The sequence below is a fragment of the Zootermopsis nevadensis genome, unplaced genomic scaffold (genome assembly GCF_977971745.1).
Source record: "Zootermopsis nevadensis isolate Lab colony 2312 unplaced genomic scaffold, Znev_1.0 Znev_ptg000060l, whole genome shotgun sequence".
Taxonomy (NCBI): Eukaryota; Metazoa; Arthropoda; class Insecta; order Blattodea; family Termopsidae; genus Zootermopsis; species Zootermopsis nevadensis.
The window spans coordinates 329,776-335,916 of NW_028259191.1; the positions used below are offsets into that span (position 1 = coordinate 329,776).

Here is a 6,141-nt window from a genome sequence, read left to right on the forward strand (position 1 = left end):
GACCAGACTACACAGCGCAACAACCCAGAAGACAGAAATCTTCATACTCATCGCCCTGATGACGGAGGCAGTAGGACCTCTGAAACGTTGGTTAACATCGACCAGACTACACAGCGCAACAACCCAGAAGACAGAAATCTTCATACTCATCGTCCTGATGACGGAGGCAGTAGGACCTCTGAAACGTTGGTTAACATCGACCAGACTACACAGCGCAACAACCCAGAAGACAGAAATCTTCATACTCATCGCCCTGATGATGGAGGCTGTATGACCTCTGAAACGTTGGTTAACATCGACCAGACTACACAGCGCAACAACAAAGAAGACAGAAATCTTCATACTCATCGCCCTGATGATGGAGGCAGTATGACCTCTGAAACGTTGGTTAACATCGACCAGACTACACAGCGCAATAACCCAGAAGACAGAAATCTTCAGACTCACCGCTGTGAGAACCTCAAGTCTTACAACTGTAAGACTGAATCATGAATACTCTACATGACGGGTTAAGTACAAGATTTGTTGATTAGTTAAGTAACTACTTGATTAAGAACTGCACACATGACTAATAAATTCAGACTCCCTAACTTTATATCTAGCTGAATAAACACCAGTCCAGGTAACTAATTACCTATGTACGCGGTCAATAACTCGTTACTTGTAAGACTAATTATTTGACTAATTAATCACGATCACGATCCTAGTTGTTTTTATGTCTTTTTAATAGTATATCCAAAGTTCTCTCTTTTCACGACGTTTCGGAATGTTTCACAGATTTGTGGTCGGTGTCTAAAACATAGGGGTCCGCAGTGGCCGCGCGGTCTGAGGCGTGGGCCCTGTGCCGCTTGGTCGCTGGGACCGTGGGTTCGAATCCCACTCAAGCCATGGATGTTGTGCTGTCCTGAGTACAGGTAGAGGCCTTGCGACGGGCCTATCCCTCGTCCAAGGAATCCTAACAAATGTCCATAGATCGAGCCAACAAAAAAGATGAGACCCGCAGTGCTCAGGCACTTGAAGAACGGGTCGTTCCCAGTAACCCAGTAATTAGAAGAAACATGGGTCAATCTGTCCTGGTACACTTTACATCTAAAAATCAGACGCTCTGGGAAAGAATTAAGATCTAGTTATATTTAAAAGAAATTGAACGCACTGGAGTCAGTAGTTAATCTAAATTTTGGGACGCATAAGGATTACCGATATTTATTTTAGGAGCAGATACTGAAAGAATTTATATCAAAAATAGATGTGAAACGCAGAAGGAGAAGAAAATGAAAATAAGCAATGTTGTGTAACACAGAACGCCTTTAAAAGCTTTATTTGCTCAAATGTTCGATACATTCCCAGCCCTTAACAGAACCCGGAGGTTCATTACATTGTTTATAAGAGTTCGCCACTTGATCCAATCCTCAGGCAGTCTAATCCAGTCCACATAGTAAAAGTAGATTCTTAAATATACATTTAAAGAAAGGTCACAAATAAAATAAAATATAACAGCAAAAGATAAAATGAAGGAAAGAACGGTATATTACTAATATTTTTTATTTGAAATTTTTTAATTGTAGTTGAAAGAATTTGTGAGGAAGTGGGAGTTGCCTAATCCTAAGCGCATTTACAGGGTCCTCATGGAGAGGCTGAAGAACTGTTGAAAACCCAAAGAACCTGGCTGAGTTAAGCTACGACAAAACGCCCAAGCAAAGGAAATAAAGAGACAGGTACGACAACACTGTGTTGGGCACTCTAATTTCAGTTGTATATTTGATATACACGACGTTCTGGGACTTGACTCTAATACTTTGTTAGGATGATAAGCCATCATTTTAAAGACAAATATTTTATTTAAAAATTATATTATATTTTATATTATTTAAATTATATTATATTTTAATTGTCCCCAATTCGAGTCCAACATCCTAAATTCATCTTAAATTATAAATAATTTGTCCCTATAATGACACTTTTGTTATTTAATCCGGAGACGAAAGTAATGCAAACTCCCAAAATATCGTGTATGCCGAATGTACATGAGTTAACGTACAATGTTTATTCGACATAGAAAAGATAAACAGAAAAACTTACCCACCATCGATGTTATCTTTAATGCATTTCAAGTATTTTTAAATCAGTCTGTATCTACAATAAAGGGGCAAAGAGATATTTAAAGCCACATATTATCAAATCATATTTTCAAAATGTGCTCTCCAAATTGTATTTTGTGGTGCACGATATTTCAACAGTCTGTTCAAAACTTAAGGCACAAACATGCTGACCTATAGTCCACATACGGAGCGCCGTGATGCAGCGGCAACTTCTCCGTCTCTGATGAGTCGCGTGTAGGCTAAACAAAATATTGCATGTGATCCGCACCAAAACGGTAACACTTCATCGTCCCAATTATGGCGGCAGCAAACACTCCTAAAACATCGTTAAACATTTACCTGACTAAACGGAACAATCCAGAAGACAATCATCTCATTACTCGCTGTCATAAGAAACTGAAATCTGAGTCTGTGGAAATTCGATGATTAGCAAAAAGGATTTTGTGTATTTGTCGCGCTCTGTTGTGAGTAAAAGTACAGGTTGGAATTTGTTTAGGAGAGCATTCAGACCTACCACTGATGAACTGACAACAGAATCGAAAAGACAGCAAGAGACGTCATTCACATACAAACACGTCCGATCGGTCGCCTCTCTAATCTCGGCTCGCTCACTTATAAAATACTATTTCATTGAAAACGCTCAACGTGTGAGTTTATATGAAAATGTTCGCACTTGATTCTTGTGCTAGTCAACACATTGTTTATATTTTTAAAAATTTCAGGTGCACTGGTAAATATATGCACCACGTACTTTAACAATCAATAACTCTGAAGATTTGAGGTTTTCACAACGTTCAATATGAAGATTTCCGTCTTCTGGGTTGTTGCGCTGTGTAGTCTGGTCGATATTAACCAACGTTTCGGAGGTCATACTGCCTCCATCATCAGGGCGATGAGTATGAAAATTTCTGTCTTCTGGGTTGTTGCGCTGTGTAGTCTGGTAGATGTCCTCCAACGTTTCTGAGGTCATACTGCCTCCGTCATCAGGGTGATGAGTATGAAGATTTCTGTCTTCTGGGTTGTTGCGCTGTGTAGTCTGGTAGATGTCCTCCAACGTTTCTGAGGTCATACTGCCTCCGTCATCAGGGTGATGAGTATGAAAATTTCTGTCTTCTGGGTTGTTGCGCTGTGTAGTCTGGTAGATGTCCTCCAACGTTTCTGAGGTCATACTGCCTCCGTCATCAGGGTGATGAGTATGAAGATTTCTGTCTTCTGGGTTGTTGCGCTGTGTAGTCTGGTCGATGTTAACCAACGTTTCAGAGGTCACACTGCCTCCGTCATCAGACTACACAGCGCAACAACCCAGAAGACAGAAATCTTCAATAACTCTGAATTTTCACTACGGAATAAATTTATGGGTTTTGCATACTTCATAGAAAACAGATATCATTTACCCAAACATCGTTACCTAACGGTGACGTGTTGTGTTTACTTTGCGCTACGGACTGAATCTTTAATCATTACTTAGATGGCAGCGATTATTTCCTTAAACAGCGTTAACCAGTTGATCTTTTTAATGGTGAAGTGACATGTTTTCTTCGCGGTACGGACTGGATTCTTAAATATTATTCAGACGAACTATGATTCTCGGAATAAACAGCGATTATTTCCTTAAACAGCGTTAACCAGTTGATCTTTTTAATGGTGAAGTGACGTGTTTTCTTCGCGGTACGGACCGAATTCTTAAATACGTAATATTTAGACGAGCTTTGACTTCAAAAGGTTAACCAGTTGATCTTTGTAATGGTGAAGTGACGTGTTTTCTTCGCGGTACGGACCGAATTCTTAAATACGTAATATTTAGACGAGCTTTGACTTCAAAAGGTTAAGCAGTTGATCTTTTTAATGGTGAAGTGACGTGTTTTCTTCGCGGTACGGACCGAATTCTTAAATACGTAATATTTAGACGAGCTTTGACTTCAAAAGGTTAAGCAGTTGATCTTTTTAATGGTGAAGTGACGTGTTTTCTTCGCGGTACGGACCGAATTCTTAAATACGTAATATTTAGACGAGCTTTGACTTCAAAAGGTTAAGCAGTTGATCTTTTTAATGGTGAAGTGACGTGTTTTCTTCGCGGTATGGACCGAATTCTTAAATACGTAATATTTAGATGAGCTTTGACTTCAAAAGGTTAAACAGTTGATCTTTTTAATGGTGAAGTGACGTGTTTTCTTCGCGGTACGGACCGAATTCTTAAAAGTAATTCAGAATACAGAACAACACCAGTCTGTTTCAGGTACCCCGGAGTGTCCAGTCCACAGGTTGTCACATCGACCAATCCCCTACGCTGGACTGACCGTGAGCCAAAAGACTCAAGACGACCGCGGCAAGAAAATGGAAAAGTTATTTCTGGAATGACTGTAAACTTTTTTGTAATTGGATAAGCAGCTAACCAAGTTGGTCGATTCCTATCCAAAACATATCTATGTTAAAAAATTAAAAAGTATCAATTTTTAATAAAGGAGGAGCGCGGACAGGGCTTAAATGCCTGACTGCTGGCTAGAAGTCAGAACGCATCCGGAAGGTCCTGCGACCGGCCAACTGGACCATGGTTTTCCATGGTCTTTCCTCGGTACTAGAGCAAATGCTGAGTTGGTACTCAAATTCCACATTGCTCTGCATGTCTCCCATGCAGTCCTCCCAGTGCTAACATAAAAATTCCGCTCCATAATAGCCCCTCCCCCCACATCAAAATAAATATTTTCCCTAGCGACACCCTTCCAAGGCCAATATCAAAATTCAAAATTAACGCAAAGACCCCAACCAACTCCCCCCCTACTCCATTTCTTAACCCATCCTGTCTCCTTCTAAATCCCTTGACCTTACTAAACCTATCCATACCAGAAGGACGAGCGGGCACTGTCTGGGAACATTCGTAACCTCAAATCAACTTTATGCCCCCCATTTATAACAGTAGTGTCTAATGCTACTCCCCCCCCACCCATCTTCTCTCTCTCTCTTCGGGTTCAAACGCTTTACATAAATCCATAGTTATTCTGAGTTATGACACGCATTTTACATTACATTTTTAAGGACCCGCTCACATTTTTATTTTTGTTTTCCCCAGTTTTGTGTAAGTTTCCAACTGCAGTAGAAACAATGCAGCAGTTTTAACTTCAAACTCTTTTCGTTGTAGAAGAATGCTGAAGACTTGTTGCAGATAGACGCGATCCCCGAATGGTGACAAGAAACATGTAGACGACAGGCGCCACTGATGGGAGTCTCGGCGTAGCTGTCGTCGAACGTGGGGGGTCAGGGTTCAAGTGTGGGAAACATGGCTGATCTCATAAATATTCATCGGCTGTTCGACTTTCGAAACTGGTTTAAGACAGTCTACTCCTCGTCTAAAATGACCTATTTTTCCCGTGTCTCGGACACGAAGAGGTTTCCATACGAAGATTATTAATTCAATTTTTATTTTAGCCTCTCATTCGAAGCCTTTGAGATTATTATTTCTTTTCGCAAAGTTTTGTAGAATATTTGTTCATGCACTAGGATCAAACTCTGTCCCTGAGACTCATTACAGTAGCTACTGAAGAACGCAATGTAAGGAAGTACTACACTAATGTATGAAGTGAAGCTTTCGCGGCGACTGAAGCTGATGAAAGATTCTCGGGTTACAAGCCGCGTCAGGTGGCTGAATGAACCACATCTTCATACAACGTTTCGAGAACAATCTCTGCTCTCATCCTCAGAGCTGCTGGGTAACGTATCCGATACTCTGTTGCGCGCTGCCTGATGGGAACTGGCATTCGAGGTCACGTGCTCGTACTCGGACAGGCCACTAGCAACGCCAAACTACCTGACGTCCACCGACAAGAAAATTCTCCGGAACAGAAGGAGCAACTTTTATTGCACATTTTTTCTTTCAGAAGCCTGAGCGTAGCCCTGTTACTTTCAAAATTACAGAGTACTTGTGAGAGTAGATATAAAGGAATGATCACAGAAGTAGACTGGAGTACACTATTAAAACGTTTCTTGGAGAAATTGGTCGTGACAGGATTGGATTAATCTGGCTCCGAGCATGATCCATTAGCTGGAT

At 40.9% G+C, this 6,141-nt stretch overlaps 1 long non-coding RNA gene across 1 annotated transcript; it reads left to right on the forward strand.

The window, feature by feature from the left end:
* The first annotated feature begins 454 nt into the window (after positions 1-454).
* Positions 455-5,631, forward strand: LOC147871293 (uncharacterized). The gene is made up of 3 exons (XR_015532479.1): positions 455-508; positions 1,619-1,715; positions 4,336-5,631. It is a non-coding gene; the product is annotated as an uncharacterized LOC147871293 (long non-coding RNA).
* Positions 5,632-6,141: the final 510 nt, after the last annotated feature.